Below are 23,547 nucleotides of genomic sequence, written 5' to 3' on the forward strand. Positions count from 1 at the left end.
AGAGAAGTTCCCAAAAGCTTCCAGAGGCGGTGCTGCTTCCAGGGCATGTTGCTAAATAAAACCATAGCATAGTCTTTCCTTAGCCAGCAAGGAAGCTGTGTGTTGGGAGTCATTGGTAGGCACTGGCAGTAATCAAGGAGAAGAAATGGGGAATGTTCCAGAAGGGTTTTGGGGCTGAAAGAAGCTGCAAACAAGAAAAGCTGCTTAAATCACTGTGCAGTATTTGTGGTTGCACTGCAGAATTTGGATTGCCACTTTTAGGTCAGGACCGCAAGGAGAGATTGATGGGACCAATTTGTCAGCCAGCCCACATGCCGGGGCAGACGCCCGCAGTAACCACAGAAGCAGCATATTTATGTCCATCCACTTCCCTAAAGAAAGTGGGGCCCTATATGCTTATTTTACGATGCTGCTAATAATGCCGTAGCTTGTATCCAGTCTCTTTCCAATGGGGAATTGGGGGAAAGGTGGGGGGGCTGCTTCTGAGGCCAAACAGCTTCCAGGCCACTGAGTGCTGGCCAGAATGTGTCACTGGGGCACAATGGATGAAACTGGTTATGTCCTGGCACCTGCATTCCCAGCGGTCCTGTCCCCTGCTGCCTGGCCTGCTCCATGACTTTTTATTCCCACGTTAAGGTGTTTTAGTTGCCAAAACATAAACAGTGAGATGGCTGCGAATAAATTATGCATGGTCCCTAACGGCCTTAAAATTGCTGGATTTATGCTGGATCCTAAGTTCAAGTTTTGGTGCTTTAGGCTTTTCTTAAGTTGCAAATTCACGTCATCTCAGATCTGCAACATGTTTTTATTTCCCTTTTAGTCATTCAGCAAACATTGCTGAGTTATTTTTAAAGATCTTTTTGAGTAACCTTATTGATGTGGTATGATATTTTGCTGTCCCAGGAAGTAAAATCCTTGTGATTATGGGCCACGTGAAACATTTCATGTTGGTTTATAAAGGCCATGTCCTGGCTCAGAATCTCTCAGCTAACTTGTTTCAAGTATTTGATTGACAAAGGAGTGTTCCCAATGCCTGAAAATCTAAATTACAGCTTCTGTGAGCATAGTTACTCTATCCATATAGACACTTGATCTTTAAATCTGTGTTTTCATTTTGCATTCTTGTGCAGTAGCTCTTACTCATCTTTGTTTTTTAATAAATAATGCAATTCTGTCTTTAGAAGGTACTGGTTTTCTATATTTACCTTTGCACAAATCAAGGGAACAATTGCAGTATTTTGGGTATAACGAGACAGCCTTCAAAGGTCTTTGGAGGGATTGAAGATGCACTTCTTGCTGTTGTTTTTTGATCTAAAAAGGAAAACCGTTAATGGCATTTTTTGAGTAAAGGTGATCATAATGACACTATTGCTGGATAGATGTCACCTATTTTGCAGCAATTTAAACATGAAAAAAAAAATTTACCAGGTTTCAAACAGTGCATAGCTCAGTCACCAGCCATCTAAGAAGGAGGAGGACTAGTGTCTCCATCAAGACCTGAGAGGATCAAGGTCCTGGAGCTTGCTTTCTGCAGTTACCTGGAGCTGAATAATGCCAGTGCCTCAGTTTCTCTGATGCTAAAATGGGAATGGTGTTACTTTCTTCTTTGCTGACACTGGAGTGCTGCCAGGCTTCACTCATTAATATTCTAAGATGCTCGCCGAGGCTCTGGGATGAAAATACTTCAGTAAAGTATGTAAATAGTGCAAAAAATAATTTAGCTACTCAAAGTGGATTAGTTTCCTTGTTTGGGTTACAGAATTAATGCCATCAACTAAACACCACATGCCTCTTTGTAGTGATGATTTTTTGGGGTATAATGCATCTATTTTAAAGAAAAAATAATCTAAGGTTTGTGATTAAAACCCTAACCAATTCATGTAGGTTTTTTTCTCCCTGTAATGACAAATCTCCTATATGATTCATTACAACCTTAGCTCCTGTACTTGTGAACTACAGAGGCTTTCTAAATATTGTTGGGATTTTTCTTGTAACTGAGAAATTTTTTTAAAAATACATGATTTTGAGTCTAATATATAACAAACTGAACACTGTTAAATCCTTCTGTTACTGGAGAAGAATTTATGTTGTAATAAAGAAGAACTAATAAATCCAGATTTTATAAACATTTTATTTATTCACTCCGGTTTTAGGTATGTTGTTCTGAACAGGTAGGCCTTGTGTTAATTACTTCATGAGACAGGTTTTTTATCTCTGTCTCCAGGGCACAACCCCGGATTGGCAGCACTGACTGTGTCTGGGCACTTGGTTGCCTGGACGAGCCGCAGCACCACAGGCCGTTGCCCTACACATGGCTCAGCTTTTGGAAGGTGTATCCAGGGCTGATGAGAAGGGTTCTCTTCCAGAGGCAGTTTAGACTTGTCCTCCTCCGTTACTGCTGCCGGCAGCCCTCATTTTTGGTTTTGGAATCTTTTTTTCCACCTCTCTGACTCTTTTTTCTCTAGCAACGTAAGGGTGAGGCGCTCCAGCTGAGTGCGAACCACAATTAAAGTGCTCTTTTTTTCCCCTGTTAGTTTGGGATTCTTATTGTTCAAGATCTGCTTTCAGATCTTGTCAGCCAGTTAGACCCCTGGGCTTGGAGTTTCCTGCCGTTTGGCTTTGGGCCTTGAGAGCTCTGGCATGTATGAAATATGGGGTGTGGGGTCTGGGGGTGCATCCGCACCCCTGCAGTATGATAGACATTTCTGACCCTTGGGCTGGGGCAGTGCCCATGTTTGCCTTTCTGTCCGCTGAGAAGGAGGACTTATGGTGGCAGTCCCTTGCACAAGAGTAGAGGGAGGATGGAGCAGATGGAGGATGCAGGCCACTTGCTCCCTCTCCAGCCTTCTGCATTCTCCACATATTTGTAAAACAACTTTTGTTTTAAATTGAATTGAATTCTAAAAGCGCCATTAAAATACAGAAATGCTTCTCACTGACCTATTACTCTGCATTCATGTTGGTAAAATTTTGGATGAGTTTCTATAGTCCTCCCGCCAGTTCTTTGTCAGGGTGAAGGGTTTAGTTGGCTCTGTTAATCCACTCTCTAGCTGAAATTGTTCATTTAAATCGTTACAAAAATCCACTCTTTTCCAATGCGAATCCTATATTCCCAGATCAAGTGCTGCTGCCAGTGCAAAGACTTCAAATTCTTTGAGAGCAATCACGCTGTGTCAGTCCAAAGCCAAATTGCAAACACTTATCCACAATTCCCCTTACTCAGCTTTAAGCTAATTTTTCCAGCAGGCAACAATAGCTGTAAAAGTATAGGAGAAGATTATTAGAAGAGCTTGAGAAATGGTTGATCGATTCCTTCATAAGCTGGGGTATAATGCTACCACTTCCTCTTCTTTCAAGAAGCAAAACCTTTCGTTCTGTTACTTAATATATTTTTAGCACGCAGTTCTTCAGTGTCACAGTAATTAAGAGCGATCACAGCCACTGAAAGATGAAGCACGGAACAAAAGATCAAGTGATTGTTTAAGCTGAAGTTAACTGAACCAGGAAAAGTAAGCTCAATGACATGAACAAAAAGCTTTCTTTGTATCCTCTGGTCTTTTACAATCAGGAAAGCCAAACACACTTGTGCAACTTTTTCTACCTACAGTGATGGATAATGTTCAGGTCACAGCATGACGTGTTGGGCAGCGAGGTTTTTTTCCTGCAAGCTTGTTAAGAGCATCGCTCACATCAGGTCTTTCCTGTAGCTGAGGTGCAGTGTGCTCAACAACGCTTCCCTGTCAGGCAAGGTTCAAACATGCTGCAAACAGCTAGCAAAGTTAGTTGGGATGGGGGACACGAAGTTTGTTGAAAACGCAGGCAGAGGACCAGTGTCCTCCAGTTGTGGTTGATATCTCCCAAAAAGTAACATTTCAGAGGCCAATGGAGAGAGGAGCAATTATGGTCCAGCAAAATTACAATCTGAATGGGCTGCCATTTTCAGTGCTTCGCTAGGACGGCCGTGATTGCTATAGAAACTTCTGAGAGTGAGACAGAGAGGTTTTCCAGCACTGGAAATTGCGAATGGAGAAGGTTAGACTGGGTGCAAAGCCCATTCAGTCAGGCAGCTGCCAGTTGAGCCTCTTTGCCAAGTAGATTGTAGGAAATGCTGATTAAAATGTCCACTGAACGCACCAGGCAAATTAAATTTCAGTCACAGCCGTCTGGGCAGTTTTGGTGGGAAGATGGCTCCCGCGCATGGTGCAGCTGGGCTCGCTCTCCCCCCCCGCAGCCTCTCCCACCGGCGCTTGCCCCCTGCGTGCAGGTACGGCAGCGATGCTGTGGCTGTGGCACTCTAAGGACACAGGTGAGATGAGGTTTGTGGGGAAAGGTGGTAGCAGCTGGTCTAATAAAGGATGTCTGTGGGGAAAAAAAACCACCAGATGTTATTCCAGGTGGGGGAGCAAGTGTCCCTCCCCACCCTGTCTTTGCCATCACTCCCACGGCACAAGCTCAGCAAATGAGGGCTGCTGCCACATTCACCTCCCCTCTGACTGGGCTGGCGCTCCCATTTTGTTGTCCCCACTCCCTGTCCTGATATATATATAACAGGGCTGCTCTCTGAAGGCACTGCCTCCCAGCCCCTTCCCCTCCAAACAGCCTGGGATGGACAGCTGAGACTGTCCCTTCAGGGCAGAACGGCTGGCAGTACAGCCAAAAGCCCGCTGCAAACCAGGAGACAGGGCTAAGCCTGTGGGAGGTCTCTGTGCTCAGGGCTTCCCCCTCATCACCTCTCCAGCAGTTTAGACAAGCCTCTGAAATCCCCCCCTCCCCGCAGCCCATCAATCCTCAACTTTGTTTGCACACCCAGGTGCATCCAGTAATGCCTCTCTTTAAGATGCTGCTCTTTCCTCCTTTCCATACCCTGACTCCCCAGTCCTTTCATCTGTGCTGGGGGAGGGTTTAGTATCTTTTTGTGTTCATCGCTGGCCTTGGAAAAACAGCTTGTCACCCTTCTGGCAGCAGGCTGGCAGCAGTTATTCCAGCACCTCGCTCCCCACCAATCTCCTGAAGGACCATCAGTATTATTAGGCTTTATCACCATCATTGTTTCATTTCCTCCTCTCTCCTGTCTCTCCTTGGCCTCCTTTGATTTAACTCCAGGCAGTCAGCCAGAGGAGTCTCAGCCAGGTAAGCTCAGACACGTGTAATGCTGTGACACAGTAACACAGCGATTTCCCTCCTCCTCCACAAGTTGCGTGCAGCTGGTGCGCCCACTCGGGCAGCAAAGCCTTCAGCGCTGCACCCCTTTGCAACAGCTTTGCTTAGGACAGTTGGATTTGAGAAAAACAATAAAACCTCTTCATGAATCAATGGGATTTCCTACCTACCTATAATGCAGTTTCCAAATATACTGGTTCTTCATAGGCTGCACTTGGAAAAAAAATGCTTGCATTTAAGTACAAAAAATTATATAGTCTGTATTAATAAGAGCAATGAGATTTTTCCTGCAGCATAAGGGTGATTGGTATAACAAGTCACAGCTTATCAAATCCATGAAATGCTTGCTTTTCCTTTTTTAGGAAACAAAATATGCCCTTTTGATAGTAAATATAATTGGTATTTTGGTCCAATTGTGATTCTGTTCATTTACATTCTCTCAATACACAGTTCTTTAAGTCAGACTGAACTTCATCCTCTGCTCTCAAAGCACCTGAAGACAATGTTCAAGCATCAAGACATCTGCTCAAGCCAATGTCTGGCATTGTCTACTTAGGCTTTTTATACGCATTGGTGATTTGTTTTCCTAATGGCTAACACCAAGCTGTTACAGTAGTGTGTATGTACACATGTGTATGTGTGTATATATATACACACACACATGTACTCAAGGACCTATGAATGGGGTTTGCAGTCCTTGTGGCCTGTAACTGCTCCCATAGCCATGAGTTAAAGCTTGGTTAATGGACGCCAATCTGTCAATTCTTGAACAATTTAGGAAATTAGTTATTGACATAATGGAGAAATTATCTAAGTGTATCACAGCAACCCATACTTGAGAACACCTCCGTCTGCTAAGGCTGACCCTAATAATTAACAGCCTTACCCAGTGCCCCAGAGGTGCTTTATAAGGCACGAGGCTGAAGGTTAAATAGCTTCTGTGCATCAGATGTGCTCATTACACCAGTATGTCTATAATGGCTTTCCTGAAACCACAGCAGCTTGTTAATGGATTATTCTCATTTTATGGTCTTTCCAGGGGTCCCCTGTACCATCACAAAGCTGTGCCCTTGTCCTTGCCAGATTGCCTTTTCCTGTTCAGCCTGAGAATTAGCGTCCCCTCGCCAAACAGGGACCCTTGCTTGCCCTTGGTCGGCTGTATGGTGCTGCTCAGGCCCCCTCTGATCCTCTTCCCCCAGCCGCACTCCTCCACCTCAGCTCTTCCTTCTGTAAAACCTAAAGGCTCAATAGCCAGCCGCCTCCTGTTTAATCATCCGCCACCGCAGTTTAACATCCAGGCAACCCTGCAGTTCTCCTCTGTTTTGTCCAGGGTTTATTTAAATTACAGCTTTCCAAAATGAGAAGCGATGATGAACCAAAGGCTGGGTGTCATAAGTGACTTGGTGTGGAAGAGGAACAAGGTTTGCAAGGAGAGCCACGACCACCTGGTAAACCACCTGCTTCTCTGATCAACTGCTACAGCTGGAAAGAAATCAAAAAAGCTTTCCGGGCTGAGAATGCCTTTGCCAGCCCATTTGGAGCTGAAGCCACTGGAACTGTTAATGCCACATGCTCCTGCCTATGTCCCAAGTGAGAAAAGAGCTGCAAAAGCCTCAGCCCTTGGGTGGAACTCCTCCAATGTACTTGGGTACCTGCCTAGAGTGAAAGGCAGGTCCCCACAAGGGAGGAGCTGGGCTTTAACACCTCCTGTCTTTTAAACAGGAAGATGATGCAATTCATGTCTTGCATATAACAGGGTAAGCAGAGGCTAAAAGCAGGGAGAAGTGGGTTTCAGAAGAGCTTCCCATTTCTTGGCTTAAAACCAGACACGAGCTCCCCTCTTCCCATTGCCTTCACAGCTCTCCCACAGTCACTGGGGGTGGGGGGGAGGGATGCACAAACCCCTGTTGTGCTACGGCTCTTGGGAAGGTTTTACTGTTTCACTTGGGCTGAGATGCTCCTGATGAAGAGAGAGGCTAGACACGCAGTCATGATTTGTGGCTCCCTCTCACCTGACTATGGTGCATTTACCATCACTGGCAACAGACCAAGTTTGATGCTGTATTTTAAGTGACTTGAGGCACCACTGTTCCATGATCTAGAAAAACTGGAGAACCCGGGCTAAGACAGGATAAGTAGTACATTAGCATGAAAGGCTGATTCTGAGGAGAGAAAGCTAGTCCCCAATCCTGTTCTGTAGGAATACCTTTGTACTTGGGCACATCATACGCCATCATCTAGCTCCACCATGCGTTGGGATCTTGTCCCTTGCCATAGGGGAGAGAATTTTTTTTCCCCCCTCACCCTTTCGCGCACCAACGTGCAAGCACTAGCAATGCTCTCTTTTCAGCGGGGTGTCTCAATAGTACCAAACAGGCAATTTCACATAAATCATGCTCATTATTTGTGCAGTTTGGTAGCACTTTCAATTGAAATGCATTCCCTGTTCTTCTTCCCTCATCTTCTCCAGAGCATGCATACACTGGTCTCTCCGATGGTAAAAAAAATTAGCGAACTGGGGCTATAAAATTCTAGAATGACAAAGATGTATTAGGATAGCTGTCCTTAGGATAATGGAAGGAGACATCTGGCCAGTCCATGACCCCCACAAAGTTTGCAGCTACTGGGACTCTGAAAACAGGTCCACTTGTTCTGTAGTCAGCCATTTCCCATGATGAGAAAATGGACTGTGTGCCCCAGGACAGTGCCTCAGGCTTTCTCCCACTCTTATTTTTAAAACAGTTTTCAAATTTTAAAACTGCTTTGGAAAACTTATGGGAAAAAACCCCAAATAAATAAAAATACGCTGGATGAGCATACACTCTGAGCTGTGAAGGCTGAACGGAGGCGGCCTGCAAGCAAGGCGAAGCCCACAAGATGGCAGGGCGGCATCGCGGCACACGGGGCCCAGCCCTGCTGCCTGCGCCGGCCGGGGAACCCACGGCACGGCAGAAGGCGTTCGCTTCTGCCACGAAGTTCATTTCTAAAAACAATTAGGCTTTCACCTTGCCGTCAGACTGAGAACAAAGTAAAATAAACATACCGTGCTAGGTTGGGTAGAGATTCCTTTCAGAAAGTGCTGAAAAATACAAAGAGACTCCAAATAGCCCCGCTCCTGGCATGCAGATACCAGGCACGCGTGCTCCTGAGAGAAGCAACAGGCAGGCCCTCGAAACTGTTTGGAAAGCCCAGGGCTTCTACATGGCCACCTTGTGACTTCTCAGGAAGGCATATCCTCACCTGGATCGCTGTCTCCAGCCTAGCCTTTTTAGCACGTGTCGGCACCACATTGGATTGGTGCTGGGAGGCCTTCTCCACCCTGGGGTGCAGAAGCTTTTTGGAGGAGTTATTGCTGCCCCTGTATATGGGGACTTCTTGGCAAGTGGAGCTGGTGAGTAGTGCCACCCACGCCTGGGATTTTATTTAGTTCTGCAGTGCTCGTTGTGCATGCAAGCGGCCTTATGAGAAAGGGAGAATCACCCAACTTCAAGGGCAGCTGTGATGACAAGTTGCTCGCTCTATCTCAGTGAAGAAATCTCCTTAGTGCCACATGTCTTCTCCTTCCTCTGCTGGGATCCTGACATTGCTCTCAAAAAATCACAGTGCCCGGAATGGAGTTGGAGTTGGTACAGCCTCATTTTTTCCTCCATAGTACCAGCCTTCCAGCTGGGAGGAGCCTGGCCTTTGAACAAGCCTGAAACCCCGATGTTCTGAGATCCAGAGCACTCGCAGGATTTGGCTTATGGTGGACTCCTCAAAGAAAACCCCATGACTATACCTCTATAAAAAGAGATGGCCCTTGCTTGGGCTTGCTGCAGTAAAAGCTTCAGGAAGCTTCCCAGGCCTGTTCTGCCACCCCTTCATCACCTCAGTCTCCACTCCTCCTCCTCCCACGTGCTTCAGCTTGCAGCAATCCTCTCCATTGCCAGTATCCTGAGGAGAATGTGCAGGCTGTATTCTCTCCCAAACATGGGCAAAGAAGTGAGGGAGATACCAAAGGAGATGGGTCAACCTCTGGTTAACATTTCACGTTTAGTTGGTTTTTTTTTTTTATTTTTTAATTATTTCTTATATGTAAGTAGCTCTTGACTGCATGGGCTTCCCCATATGACTTCCCCTTCCAGGCTTGTGTCTTCTGTTGGCTGGTGCAGGCAGCTCCTTATGCAGTCAGATTCTGTTCTTTTGAGGCACCTGACTCTGCCCATGTAGAGTGCAAGCACCCCACATGGCATTCAGTGAGCCAGGCATTTGAATGCTCAGTGTTGTGGTATATTTAAGTATGTTTTAGGCTGTATCTCTTAATCCTCAAGCTCTAAAAAATGCTAAATTCAAGTGGAAAATATAGATGAACTCGCTATGCATTGGTCCCTGTGTGGCTTGCCTAGAGACAGAAATGATGCTGAGACTTTTTCAAGTAAAACTATTGTGCAAACACATGGAAAAGAGACATGCAAGAAAAGACTTTTACCGGAAAACTTCACTCCTGTAGAGAACCTGCTGGAACAGAAGCCTGGTAATATGTAGAAAAGCTGCCCTAGCGTTTCAAGAAACATGAAAGATGATCAGTCCAGCTAAAGTGAAGAAGAAACAAGGAAAAAAAAAATATCAGCTCCAATCAAGCATGCCAGGGCATAACCCTCTGCAGATCTCTTCTCATAAATGTCCAAGCCTATGAAAGAACCTGCAATCAATGGATGCTGAGTCTACTGAAGGAGCAAGCAGACCATTAATGTAACAAGTCAATGAACTTTGATGGAGCTGACTTTTCTGGAAAATTAGTTGGATTGCCAGGGTAACCAAATCACAAAAGGACACAGGACACGATCAACACACAGAAGGGTACAGACGTTTGCTGAGAAGCTCTATGGGCATGACTAAATCAAATGAAACTGGATGTCCTAGAAAACAGTTTTCACTTTCATCATGTCTCTTGGCTGGATTCCATGACATCGTGGAAACATTTCTACAGGAATTGATTACTTCTCACATTCTGCGCCCTGGAGAGCTTCCCACGCTGCTCAGAATAGGTAGGTCTTTTTGAGTACGGGCTCAGAGGTGAGATCTAAGCCAGCTGGGCAAAGCCACCACCCTTCAATTACACATTACTATGCATATGACTGAATCCTGTGATCAACAAGCTAAAAGGAAAGAGTGTAAAATGACTAGCCATTTATTTTACCCACATATAGCAGCAGGATGTGTATATAAAAGCAGATAAACTGGGAGGCAACAGTAATCTAATCTGAGCCAGAGAGCAAAGGTAGATATTTTCCTGACACTGAGAACAACCATCATCCAGCTAGTGACTAAGCAAAGGATCCAACCTACAGAGTGAGGTCAAAAGCAACATCTCCCCAGAGTTTTGAGGAAGTTTTATACTCATGGGTTCAGTTTAGCCTAAAACATGGGTCCTTCAGATCCAAAACTGAATGTTCCCCAAAGGCTGGGAATAGTCTGGATCAGCTGTTGCCCGGGTCTGTTTTCAGCTGCAGTCTTTGCAAATAAGACCAGCCATTGCAGGACTTCACCTGGTGCCCCAGCTAAGCCATTTCGATCTCTCCAGCCGCAGTTTTATTCTTCTTACACCCTCTGTATCTTCCTGGGATGGAGCTTTTTGCTCATGCAGATACTTCTACTGCTTTCCAGAGGCATGTGGGCCTCTGGAAAACTGCATGGGAGACTCTTGCATTTCCTAAAAAAAAAAAAAAAGATTTAAAAACATTTCTTATGCTTAAAAAGTTGTTAGTTCCCCCCCCACACCCCCATCCCCCCCCAAATAAGTTCAGGAGAGAAGAAGCTCATTTAATATTTGGAGATTTCAGCTCAAACCCTTGCTCTACCTCTAACACCCCATGTTCCAGAGAGTCCATGCACCAGGTTAATGGCTTGTGGGTATTGATGACAACTGGATGACAACCGGTGGACAACTCCACCTCTTCATTTGCCTTGTTTCAGCTCTGACTTTGTACAAAAATACCCTCTGGAGCAAGGAGAAGCCAGCAGAATTGACTTAGGGCTTGAGAGAATAAAATTCTTGCATCATGCCAAGCAGATGGGGAGGAAACAGGAAAGCACTGGGACCCTGGAAAAAGCAGCAGGGAATGAGAAATTCTCGATTTCCACCACCAACTGTTTTTTCCAGGAGAGAAATCTTGGGTTTAAAATGAGATTAGAGCACTTTTCTAGATATAGATTGCAGGTATTTTGCAAAGATTCCTTAGTGCGTTCCTGTCAATAGCTACAGCATCTACAAATTTATACTTCTGGGTGAAAGGCACTTTATCAAAAAGTTCCTGACAAGCTCTTATCTACACAGCACATCACTGACATACCCATCCCGTGTGAAATCTGTGCAAGTAAGAGAGGGTTCATTTTGTCAAATTATGAGGAACAAATAGTCTCAGAATGAGTAAGAAGAAGCCTCCAAGATTTACTGCACCAGAGATTATCAATGCAGCACAGTGCACTGAGCCCAGTGGCAAAGGAAATACAAGGAAATGGGTACTAGGGACGCTAGGAGGCACGGACAACAGGCAAGTCCAAAGCTCAAGATGAAATAACAACAAACAAAAAGGAAAATACCTATCTGAGCTACCATACACATCACAGATTTTTACTCAAGTTCTCCTCAGATGAAAGAGACTGACACCAATCTGTAGAGAGAGCTGGTGGACTGGAGAAAGATCGGTCTTGCAACGGGCATTGAGAATACATTAGTAAAGCCCCAAGCAGGTGAAAGGTACAGTCCTTGCAGAAACAGAGGGCACATCAGTGTGCCAGTGACGGGGCTGTCATTTTGATTCTTCCCTTCCGCTTTCTGCTCAGTGCTGTTTTTCTCAGAGGTTAAGGACAGATGGGAACCATTAGATCTTTGTGGCTCCTTTGGGAACTGTTAGTCAGACCTCTTGTATATCACAGCCCTTCAAACCTCACCTGCTTACCTTGCCTGAGACTTGACTAGAGTGTCGCTCAGGCTTTTAACTGCAGTTAGAGCACATCCATCAGAAACGTGCTCGTCTTGGCTCGGACACATCTGGAAAATGCGCCAACCGCCCTGACAGCTTGTTACAGTGATTAATCACCTTCATGCCAATAAATTTGTGCCCAGTTTTTCATATGAATTTATCTGGTTTCAGCTTGCTGCTACACATTCCCATAATTTACTAGATTAAAGAGCCTTTCAGTACCTGATATTTTTCTCCCAAGGAAGTTCCTTCACCATCATAATCAATTCCCTGTTCAGTCTTTTTTGATAAGCTAGAGAGAGCGAGTGCTTCATATCTCCCATCGCAAAGCATTTTCTTCAGGCTCTGAATCATTTTGTATGGCTCTAATGTTCCACCACCCATTTTTCAACATCAATTTAAAACACGCAAGCCATCACGGTGCCAGTCTCACAAACACAGTACCAGTTTATACCCAGTTACTTGTCCCTTAGGGCTCTCTAAAAAAAAAAAAATCTATTCAGTGTTTTAGGCAGATGCAAGCCAGCTTCCTTCTGGCTGGCATTTGGAGCAACTGTAAAACAGCCATCAGTCACCTTCACTGGTGCTGCCATCTCAGCGGGTAAAGAGAAAGCATGACAAGGCTGTCTCCCTGCTTGTTCACTGTGACGCGATTCAACACTGGAAAGCAAGGCTGCCCCTACGCGGGGTACCGCTCTGAGCACAGATCGCCCCAGGCACACCAGGCCACATCCATAGGGATAAACTATCCAACGGGCACAGAGCAGCCGTGTCCAGGCTGCTAAACCCTCTTACCCATCAAAGCGAAGTGGATGCAACCAGACATTTTACATCCATGCCTGGGCCAGCACTGTGCCAGGGACCATTTTGCAGTCTCGCCATGGACCCAGCTGAGCTCAAGTACCTGGGAGGGCTCCCCACCACCACCCCCCTTTACCAAGAGAGATAAATGTCATCTTAACACAGAACCAGCCTCCAAGGAGGGAGAAGGATTAAGTGACTCCCTGCTTTCTCCTTCCAAACCCTCTTTCCTGACAGATCAGAGAGGCGGCAACAGGCTGGCGCATCCTTTTCCTGCCCAGCAGTGGTCTAAGGGCTCGCACTGACGCTGGAGAGGCAAGTTTTCCATCACAGCAGAGCCTCCGGCAGGCGCATCAGGCCTCTCAGTGCAGCTTCGTGCGTCTCAGCAAGAGAAAGGACACAGGAAGAAAAGGCAAGAAATAAGGAAGAAAAGACAGTAAAGACATTTTTGCATAAGCTCAGCGAGGAGGGCTTGTGTCTGAGATCTTGCATCACTGTGCAGCTGGCACCAAACCCAGGTTGGCAACCTCACGTGGGCCGATGCTTTAGCCATGGGGAACCCTGACCTGCCCGTCCTGCATCAAACATCCGCCCAGCACCGGCACCCCAAAGCTTTCCCACAGCAGGACTGTAATGCTGTCACTTGTCAGAGTCAAAACAGCAGTCACCTGGGTATCCAAAGCCTACAAAGTTGGTGGCACTTCACGCTCATTACAGGTAGATGAGGCATCCAGGCTGAGCCTAAATACCTCTTTTTCTACCATTCCAGGGTTCTCAGATCAGGAGGTTGAGGGAAAAGTGATTTGGGGAAAAGGTAACACCCCCCCATCTCCACAGAAGGAAACAAAAATACTTGAGGGCTAATATTTTATTAGATTTTGATAAGAACAATAGGAATTTCTCTTTTTCCATAGAATTTTCCCCTTTCTTATATTCTGTCAGTGGCAGAAAATGCTGAATCACAAACCTGGAGCTTTTTTTTTTTTTTAAAAAAAAGGTATTTCATATGCAGAAGAAACATATCTTACATCATTTCATGCTTCCTGCTCTGCTCTCTGGTGCCACGTTCCTCATTTTCAGGCTGTTTTAAAGGTCAGCTTCACAGAACAAATCCTGACCTCAAACATGGGAAATATGCTGCCTCATCACTCCAGGATCTTTTCTCACATGATTAGTCCCAACATTGCTGGAAGTAGAACAGTGCCCATCACCACAGCTGCAGCCAAAGGAAAAAAAAAAAAAAAAGCGAGATATTTTTTTCTTTCCATTCCCCAAGTTAATATTCACCACCATCACAGCCTTGTTTCATAGGCTGGGGGCTACTTCAACAGTGTAATGCTATTGCCATCTATGGGCAAGTGATAGTCTTACCAGTCATATTTACAAGTTAAAGTTGGAATACTTGCCTAAACTGACAACTACTCTCAGGAAAGTTTGAAAGGACTTTAAAGAGGATTTTATTTAAGATTTTCCAATGGCTAAGATATAGGATTTGGATAAAAGTTAATCAAAGACAGCAATTACTTCTCATGGTATTTGTTTTAATACTTATTATGTGTTCATTCACCTGGCTTCATTTTGCCTGAATAATTTTATTTTGATGCTGTAATTTAAGCATGTGGGCGAGGTCACATTAAGGTCTCAATTCAGAAGCAGTATGCATACTCTATATATTTTAAACAAAGGATATGAACTTATTTGAAAGGACTACTATTGATTATCAAATGTTTAAAGAATGATGCAAGGCACAACAGTGATGAACAAGCTTCAGTGCTACAGGCAAGCTGAAGATTAATTTACCTTCTTAACAACTCTTCTAAAAATATAAGATTTCAACCTTAATAGAAGAACTAGTCAATTGCTGTACTGGTTATAAATGACAAATATATACTGACAAAATAGTTTGATTGAGGTATAAAAGTTATTTCAAACTCTTTTTAGCTTGCTTATGCCTCTAAGAAAGAATTTGGCTCTTTTTCAGTAACTTAGTGGATCATGCTCATATTAAAAAGTTTTTGTCAGTGTCTGTAAGAAATACAAAGCAAAACTAAAGCTTCCACTCACTGGGAGACTCTACAGATGACATTTAAAAGTAAGCACACTACCACAGCAAGATGAAAAATGGGTTTTTTGTTAAATTATAACTAGCCAGATGGTTATACTGCTCTCAGGTTCATGATAAAGGCATAAAGACTGCCTCCCATGCCTGCAGAGCTCATTGCCAGGTGGCACGGACCATGCACGGTTAACTTGTCAGCCTTAGCCACTTCTTGGTCCCTGCTCAACCAGTGAAAGGAAAATACTCAGGCCCCAAGAGCAAAGGTTGCCCCATGGCTTGTCACTCAGAGGAGAAAAAAAAAAAAAAAAAAAAAGAAAAAAAGCAGCTAAGGCATTGGACCCATCTCAGTCCCTTGCCAGAGGAATGGCACTGTAAGACTGAACCTCGTAGAAGTTGTACGAAAAGAGCTGAAGCACAAAGTCCTCTTCTAACGAAGTCAGAACAAAAACGTTTGGATAGGATTTCTGGAAGAAAGAGCCAGAGGTGTTTGTGAATAAGCACAAGAACAGGCACTTCCAATGACCGCAGAACTATAAACAAAAGCACTTTTGTGCACTCCCGGATTACTTGCTTTTATTTTCTCTTACAGTCACATGCTTATGTGGGCCTGTACTGTTTGAAAACATGATTCATTTAAAAGGCCTTAAATTGCAACCAAGTATTGTACTATTAATACTGACTTTGTTGTAACTTTCCTGTTACTTAGTATAATTTGTTTCATAACAGTATCTCTTACATGACCAAATCCTCACTGAATCCTTTAAAAGTTCTTGTTGATACGTGCACTATATTTCCAAAGCATTTCAGATTTATGGGCTTCTCCCCCCCCACCCCCCCGTCATTGTTTCATTGGTTCAGGGACATCCCCTTCTTCTCAGCAGATTGAAACATCCAGTAATCTGAAACAGATTTGGTGAGCCTATAGCATTAAATCATGCTTTGTGGTGCTTTATTCCTCCTCCAAAAGACTTTATGCATTAGCAGGTACATAAAATTGCACCAGAGATTGAATACATATTGAAAAGTAATAAATGATTCCATATGGTCTTTTTCATAGCAGTGCACCACTGTTTTAAAGCAATAGTGTTTAATTTTCCAATTAGGAAGATTTTTAAATAGCCCTTCTAACCCACAGATATGGAAACACTCACAGTTTAGATATGCTCCCCAGCTGAGAGATTTGGGTGCACCAGTAATTTTCACAGTCAAATGGTGTCCTTGGTTAGCTAGCTAGCAAGGGTACAATTAGCCAAGGCAGTTAATTTCTTCCTTTTATTCAAAAAAGCTTGTGTCATCATTACTGCGAAGACACAGGTCACAAAGCCTCTGTGAGCAAACTGAATAGCTTACGTTCCTCTTTAAGCTTCACGTGTTTGAACATCTGTCAGACCTCAGCTATGGTTCCTCCCCAGTTTTCCCTGTTTACTTCCAAGGAAAAAATCCATTTTGGTAAAACAAGGCTTATAATACCTCTACCTAGATATATTTTAAGCCTAACATGCCTATCACGAAGAGTAGCTACTGTATTTAGAAACAGCAGACTCTTCAGCAGATCATTTCTCAGTGTGTATTCAATTCCGTGTGCTCACTTCAATGGTACCCCCAAAAATAATTAAAAAAATAAATTCAGATCTCTCCAATAAATTCATTGGCTCTCCAGAGGTAAACCAGCATTGAACGACTTAAGATGCAGACCTTTAACACAGCAGTTTGCTAGACTGAAGGAAATGATTTTGCAGGGCAGGCGAGGGTGCGTACAAATGGAAGAATTCAACTTTTCAGATTCCATGAGGTGTTTGGAGGGCAGTTAGCTATAATTGCATGCCCCAAGCACGTTTAAGTGACATTCACATGAGCTGCAAGGAATGTAAGGCCTTTAATACCAGAAGCAGGACCAGGACAGAACTGAGGCAATAAAGTTCAGAACTGCCCTCCCAAAAGCTCCCGCTCAACTGATGCCTAATCCCAAAGGCTCTGGAGTCCTATTTTTAGGCTGTCAGCATCCCAAGATACAGGACATTCTGCTTTTTGCATACCCAGAACCACCCCACATTGGGCAGCTCCATGCCTCTCTTCCCCCTGAGCCCAGCACTGGAATTTGGAGCTCAGACACGTCTCTAGGCAAGACGAGACCCACAGCCCCGGCTGCGCAGCCTGCTCAGAGCACATCCAACACGTACCAGCGGGCTTCAGCTCCTTACGGCACAGGGCTGTGATCGCTCTTCCAAGATGGGACAGCAGGTAGGAGGTGCCTGTCACTATCCCATTGCTCACTGCAGCATGTCTCAGGCACTCAGGAAATGTGACCCCATTCCTCAGACTTGATGCAGCTCCTGAGTCAGCAGCAGCCCAGTTCCTCCGGGGTGGGGGAGAGAGAGAGAACCAGCTGCAAATGCTTATCATCGACTTCCCCAGCATGTGCTGAGCCACTGACTGCTTTTGTTTAACACTTCACCAGCCCCTTTGAACCCTTTTTCAACTCCCTGGAGGGGGACTTCCTTCCCTGAGCGCTTTGTGGTGTTCCCCATGCCAGGAGACCCAAGATCAACTTCTCCCCACTTCTGCCCGATGGGCTTCAGATGCCTCCCTCTGACCTTCCTGAAGAGTATCTTACCCAGGACATAGGCTAGCCTGAAGAGTATCTACGGGGAGGTAGGCTAGCCTAACACACACTCCATTTTCAACCAGCCTGTTGAACCCGTACTGCTGTCTGGGGGAGAGGGTGGGGATTCAGGATTCACGGGAGCAATCATGGAGAGGCCATGACCTAGCAATAATAACATTGCCATAGGGAAGGGAGGGGAACAGTCTTGGATTTCAGTCCCCTTTTCCAAGTCTGCTCTATGTGCTCTACATCAAACGTTTGTCAGAGGACAAAACACGAAGTTCTGGGAAAAGGACCATGAACCATGTCTTCAACTCCTAAGCAAGTGCTCTGGTGACTGAGATACAGAATGAGAGAGGGAGGGAGGTGCTTGGACTTATTCCTCCAGGGGCCACACACAGGAGAAAATAATTAATTCTTTGAAGGAACTGAAATAAGTTGTATGTAGGCACCTGCTCTCAAAAGGAGAGGCCAGGCTGCGAGTCTCAGCAAAGGCAAATCCTTTCCTGCAACCCTCACTCTCTTCACCTGATCCCTGATTAAAGCCTCTGCTATACAAGCGTGCCTTATGTCTGCAGGTAGAGGGAAGTAGGACTGTGGTGTGTAAGCACCACTACAACACCACAAGGATCGAGGCTACATCTCCCTGCACAGCACCACGTAGGCAGGGCAGCCGCCTCGGCGACATTTTTTGTCCCGTGAAGGCAACCAGCAATGCCACGGTTTCCGAGGCGTAGCTCGCAGGTCTCCCTGTCGCTGCCCTACCTGTAGGCGCCTTGCACGCTGCATCCCACCGCCAGACGCGTACCCGGCCCCTTTCCCTCACGCCGGGCCGCGAGTTCTCTCCAGAGGTGGGCTTCAACTTAGCTTTGAGACAAGGGGAAGGCGAAAACCGAGAGACCGCTTTGCCTGATCCTCGGGTGCAGCCGCAGCTTCTGGCTGAAGGTGATTTTTAGCGTGTCACGCTACTTTCAGGCAAGGCTTTTCTCCCAGCACCGTTGCAGGCAGCGCCCGCAGCCTCCCCACGCTGCCCGGCTGAACGAAGGGGCGACTTCATGTGATGGGGCCCAGCACAGTTTGCAGGGTCCCTGACGGAGCCTCCCCGCCAGCCACGGCCTGGCGACCGGCGCTCACCCCGGGCCAGGCCGGCAGCCAGTCGCGCAGCAGGCGCGGCCCGGCGCCCAGAGAACCCTCCCGACCCGCCACCGCCTCCTAGGAGCGGCCCCGGCCGAGCCCGCCCAAAGGCATCACGGCGAGTTGGGGGGGGGGGGAAAGGGACGTAACGGCGCCCACATCTTCCGCACCGGGACAGCGCCCGGAGCCGCCAGCGCCCCTCCCCCCGCCTCGCGCCCCCTCCCCGCGCCGCATTTTACTCGATTGTTTATTATTTTCCAAGGGGTGGTGGCAGGGTGGAGGCGTCGACCAATGGGAAACGCCGCTGCACTGACGGGCGACGAGCACCGGCCAATGGGCAACGAGGGCGGGCCCCGACGGTCACGCGCGGCCCTAGAGCATGACATCATCTGTTTGCACGGCGCAGCCTAGCTTGGTGCGGGCGGGGCGGCCGCTAGGGGGTGGGATCTCCGCGAGGGGGCGGGGCGCGGGTGAAGGGGCGGGACAGGGACGGGCGTGCGGGTAGGCAGGCGGCTGGGCAGCTGCCGTGGTACGGCACGGCTCGGCTCGGCGCGGCCGGCGGTTCCGGCCTCGCTCCCGGCTCCTCTCGCCTCGCCTCGCCGCTGGCGGGATGCAGGGTGCCGGTGACCCTGGCTCGCCGGGCGGCCCTCTGAGCGGCAGGTGCCGCGTCCCACTCGGTGGGGAGTAGCTGCCGGCCGTTGGGCTCGCGGCGTGCAGCGCCTCAGCCAGGCGCCGGTTAAACGCCCCACTGAGGTAACCCCGCCGCGGTTCCTCGGGCAGGGCCGCTACCCCCCGGTGTGTGGGTAAAGGAAGGTGTTACATTATAATAATGGCATAATTAAGCGATAAGTGGGTATAATTAAGCCCATATGGGGTAACCGAGACGGGTTAAGTGACATGCCCGGGTTACACAACGAGTCAGTGGCGGGGCAGAACGGCATTTACCCGCTCCCACCAGCCCGAGCCAAGCGGGAGAGCTGTTTCCCTTCCTCCCTTCCTAGGTATCAGAGAGGTCGGTTCATGGAGGTGTCCTGGTGGGGCAGGATGCGAGGGGAGATGATTAAAATGTCTCCTTGAATCATTAACAGAAACTGCTGTTATGAGGGTGAAATCCTTTCATCTAAGCTGAATGTGAAAAAGAAAAAAAGAGAAAAAAAGGAAAAAAGGTGGAGTTTCTTGCCAGATCTTAAGCAGTTTGACTCATTTCACCCTAATAATATCAACTCAATAATTGCATGTACTCCCAAGTATTCAAAAATTATGATGCAAGCTTTTGAGTAACATAATGTCAGCTTAAAAATCAGGTTTTAAAAAGGTTTTAAAATATGCAATTAGGGTTGGGTTGGGGTTTTTTCTCCTACTTTCTTCCTGGCCCTAAAAGTATACTTGGGTCATATCCATCAAGCATCAGGAACTTGGCTATTGGTTTAAAATGGAAGCTGAGATGCTCCTTTAATGGGACTTTAAGAACAGGGATTTCAGGAAAACACCAGTATTGAAGGACTCATAAATAAAGCTGAGAAAGCTGGCAGTGCTGCTATGCACTATTTGTGGTTGTTATTAAGTGTATGAAACACTGTTAGAAACCTACTACTTCTATGCACAAGAAGCTGAGAGTCTTTCTTGGCCTACAAGGTGCAGCTTTTCGGTGGGCCTTGGCAATGCAGCTTCAGCAGACGTGAGGCTACTTTAATGACACTTTGAAGCTATAGGGTTGAATTTTCCCACTTCCTCAGCTTCACAGGTCCTTACTTGACCTGAGGGTTTTTTTGAGGTTTCATTGTAAACATTGTTTCTTCCAGAAAGGTGATCCTGTTTCTTAATGTGGATGACTTAATCACTGTAGTCCACACACTGCAGAAATGGGTCAAGAATTCCTCAGCAGGAGGTGCTCAAGTTTAGGTGTATGCAGAACTGAATGCTTCCAGCCTTAGGGTTCAGTCCCCAAATTGTCAAGATCACTTGAGGAAAGAGTTCTTGTCTCCACAGTAGTAATGTCACCGTTTCCTTCTGCAACTGCACTTCTCTTCCTTCCCCTCCCCTCTGTTACAGCGGTCAGTCAGCCAGTTCACAGGCTGAAGTCCAACTTCAATTGATCTTTAAATTGCTGTTCATCACTTTCAGGAAAATTTTATAGTCAGAACTCTGTAGCCATCTTTGGCAAACCCTTCATATCTCCATGGGACAGTTCAGACCCTTGCTCTGTGTCTATCTGCCAGTCAGCCTCTCTCCCCTTAATAACCGTGGAATCCATTAGCCAGTTTTAGCCAAATTGGGCAGAAAGGTTAAAGTCTCAAAGTATGAAGTTGGCTGGCATATAGATGACATTTCTTTCTAATCAGCACACAGTTTGTCCCAAATCAGCCGCAAAACCTACTGCCCTTTGCCCAGTCTGTGTTTAAAGGATGTAGTCGGGAACTGTGGGAAGAACAAAAGCTACACTGGCACAGCCGCTCTCTCACAGGGTGGAGATGGGAGGAGTAGACAGGGTTATTGCAGTGGACACAAACCTTTTGAAGACCAGGCTGCAGGTGCCTTACAAAACAACCCATCGTATACTTGTTTGTGTGAAGACCACAAAGACAATGCAGCCGTTGTTTAATTTAACTGCAATATACCATCGTTTTATTGAACTGCAGTATACTTTACAGTAGATTTCTATGATGATGTAATGATGAGGGGAAGTTCCAGCTCCCCCACCACCTATGCACCTTTAGCTCTGACCACGCTTCTGCAGTAAGATATCTGTGTGAGAGGCAAAGCCAGAAATGTGACCTGCGCTTCTCTAGCTGCCAGCCCAGGAGAATGTAGGTTATGGTGGAATGAAGGAGCGATCGTATCTGGGTTACCACCGTGAACTGGTACACTCTTATCTTAGGGGAAGCCAGCTCTCTGAATCAACAAAATGGAAGAGTGAGAATGAAAAGTGAGCTGGTGACAGCCTGCTGTAGTTGAACGTAGAAGCTCAAAAGAGTTAATCTCAACGCAAAAATCACTTATGAGGATTCCCACTCAGAGTGTTGTCGTATGAATGTTACTTTCCCTGAAGCAGTATGCCACAAGCCTCGCATCTCATGGCTCTTGCGTGGTCCACGTGTGGCTGAGATCACCTACAGACGTGACTCAGAGCTGCAAAGTAACTGTGACCCCGCCAGAGCCATATAATCAGGCACTGCCATGGGTACACATTTTCTCAATATAAACTTGAGCGGGGACAGTAGATAAAAGGAGATACAGAGGAAAATGTAGCACTGTCCTGAAATACTTGCAGTCGAAGTAGGCACAATAATTGAGTGAGGCTTTCAAATGGCCTCAGGGCTGGCCTAACTTCATTCCAGTTGAAGTCGGTGATAAAACTCCCATAAATGGAGCATTTTTGAAAATCCCACCCTTGGGGCATTAAAGTACTTAAAGGAAGAGACTGGAAATTGTGCAAGCTTTAGATTCAATTCTGATCAGTTTTTATACGTATTTCAGTGGGCCCAGCCACGAACGGTGATAAGAAGGGCTCCTCTCTCTTTCTGTTTTGCTCATGCACATTTGCTCAGTAAAATGTGTGGGAACAATTATACTGTGGTTTTAATTCCACCTCTAAACTGCAGTATCATGGGCACATGCGTGCTGTGTGGAGCTGTGAAGAACTGGTACTGTGACTTATGCGATAAAGGCTGCATGGCTGATATACCAGTGAATTCTGAAGAGGGCAGATAATCTTGCAGTAAAGGCCCCGGGCTGGCACTCAGGAGATCTAGTTTTATTTCTCAGTTCTGAGATGGGCTTCCTGTATGACCTCAGCACAGTCATGTAATTGCTAGGTGCCTCAGTCCATCATCTCTTTAATAGGGTTACTACTTACTTATTTCCTTTCTCCCGCCCTGGCCTGCCTTACTTAGACTGCAATTCTGCCAGGGAGTGGAGCATTTCTTACCACGTGCGGGGCCTTCAGCCAGTACAATGAGACCTAATGGCAATGCCTGTACAGTAATGCAATGCCAATTAAATAAATAAACAAAGATGATACTATCATTTAGGACTAGATTTGCAGTTTGTAATCCAGCCCAAGGTCAAAGTGCTTCCCTGGAACTTTGGGACCTAAGGAAGAGCTCCACGAGGGGGTTTCTGCACTGGTCAAAATCAGCCCCAGGCAGTAGCAGATTTTGGGAAGGGGCTGAGTGTCAGTCACAGCTTCGCAGCTGCCTTCTCCAGCTAACTGCTGAACGCCACAAGTAGAGGCTCCTTGGAGACGTGGCGTTGGACTAAGCGTCTTCTCATCGTGCACGGCCTCGCCTGATTTTGGTTCCTGGCTCTTCAATGCTATTGCGGTTCTCCTCCCCTAGCAACTGCTAAATCACACATGTGAATGCCAGCATCACAACTGCAGAGTACCTGGTGTCTTTCAGAGCTGCCTTGCATTCCCGTAAGGGGCCACATTACAATGAAAGCCACAGTGGGGTGTGTGACATTGTGACCCAAAATGGAGCTGCAGTGAAAATTATTTCCATTACTCGAACCTGCATTCATTCTGATTAATTCAGTGTCTCCTACTATATTTAGATAACTGAGGATTAATTGCATGCATGCTGAAATGTTGCCCCTTGTAATAAAATCATGCTGAACTATTCCTAACTTGAGTGCCATTTGAATTCGAAACCTAACTAGACCCTGAAGGCCTTAGCCCTTACTTAGCAGGACGTGTAAGGCATGCAGGATCAGGGCCTTGCTGTTTTCTAATCAAACCAAATGGTTTTCAAATCTCGTTGCTTGTCCATAACGTTAAATAAAACAGGAATAATTTAATCTGTCTGCTAATTCTACCTAGCAAT

General features: G+C 46.2%; 1 long non-coding RNA gene across 1 annotated transcript; it reads right to left on the bottom strand.

The window, feature by feature from the left end:
- Positions 1-8,294: 8,294 nt before the first annotated feature.
- LOC129205260 (uncharacterized) lies at positions 8,295-18,774 on the bottom strand. The gene is made up of 4 exons (XR_008576673.1): positions 18,356-18,774; positions 17,166-17,341; positions 13,955-14,142; positions 8,295-10,852 (listed from the first exon to the last, which is right to left on the bottom strand). It is a non-coding gene; the product is annotated as an uncharacterized LOC129205260 (long non-coding RNA).
- Positions 18,775-23,547: the final 4,773 nt, after the last annotated feature.

This window comes from Grus americana, chromosome 3 (genome assembly GCF_028858705.1).
Source record: "Grus americana isolate bGruAme1 chromosome 3, bGruAme1.mat, whole genome shotgun sequence".
Taxonomy (NCBI): domain Eukaryota; kingdom Metazoa; phylum Chordata; class Aves; order Gruiformes; family Gruidae; genus Grus; species Grus americana.